Genomic DNA, 1,137 nt, shown 5'->3' on the forward strand with positions numbered 1-1,137 from the left:
GAAGAGCAGTTTTCAGTGTTTAAGAAGTATTAACCATACAGAAGCTCACCATGTTTTGCACTACCAAGATGTGATGAATTCTCACAGAGAGTTTTACAGGATATTCAATCAGATCCTAGGTGCTAAACGGCTGTTCTGCTTGTGTGCACAGACATCACTTATCCCCTGAAAAAATCCTCATTTTGCTGCATTAATTCACTAGCTTTAAAATCATGACTTAAAATTTGACTTTGTCACACCTAACAGAGACATTCCATCCAATTGTAAATCAACAACCAAGCGTTGGGAGCAATTGAAATAAAATCCCCAGTACTTGTTGCCGTGTTCTGTTATTCACAGAATCACAGAATCACCAAGGTTGGAAGAGACCTCACAGATCATCAAGTCCAACCTGCCACCACAGACCCCATGACTAAACCATGGCACCAAGTGCCACGTCCAATCCCCTCTTGAACACCTCCAGGGATGGTGACTCCACCACCTCCCTGGGCAGCACATTCCAGTGGTTAACAACTCTCTCAGTGAAGAACTTTCTCCTCACCTCGAGCCTAAACTTCCCCTGGTGCAGTTTGAGACTGTGTCCTCTTGTTCTGGTGCTGGTTGCCTGGGAGAAGAGACCAACCCCCTCCTGGCTACAACCTCCCTTCAGGTAGTTGTAGACAGCAATAAGGTTTCTCCTGAGTGTCCTCTTCTCCAGGCTAAACAATCCCAGCTCTTCTCAGCTATTCCAGCAACTATTCCCAGCTATTCCAGCAGCTCTCTCTGCTTTCCATCTGGTTTTGCAAAGCCCAGGATGCCCAATGTGGTTTGAAATGGAGGACAGCTGACAGGCCAGCACCTTCTTCAGGATAATTCAGTAGTACTTAAAGCCCTCTGACCGCTTGGCTGTGCAGCGCTGAGGGCTGGTGCCATGCCCTCACACCAGATGACTGTTAGCACCCAGGACTTCTGTGTTTCAGTGTTTTAATCTGAACTTTTGAATGCCCAGATCATTATAATTCATGAAACACCACAGCTCCATATAGCACTCAGATTTAAGTAACAGCAGCTGCCTTTTGGACAGCATCATTTTTGTGTGAGAGCCTTACCCTCTTCCAGTAAAATCCTCCCTCTGTTCCCAAACCAGAACTTACGTGT

Source organism: Dryobates pubescens, chromosome 1 (genome assembly GCF_014839835.1).
Source record: "Dryobates pubescens isolate bDryPub1 chromosome 1, bDryPub1.pri, whole genome shotgun sequence".
NCBI lineage: Eukaryota > Metazoa > Chordata > Aves > Piciformes > Picidae > Dryobates > Dryobates pubescens.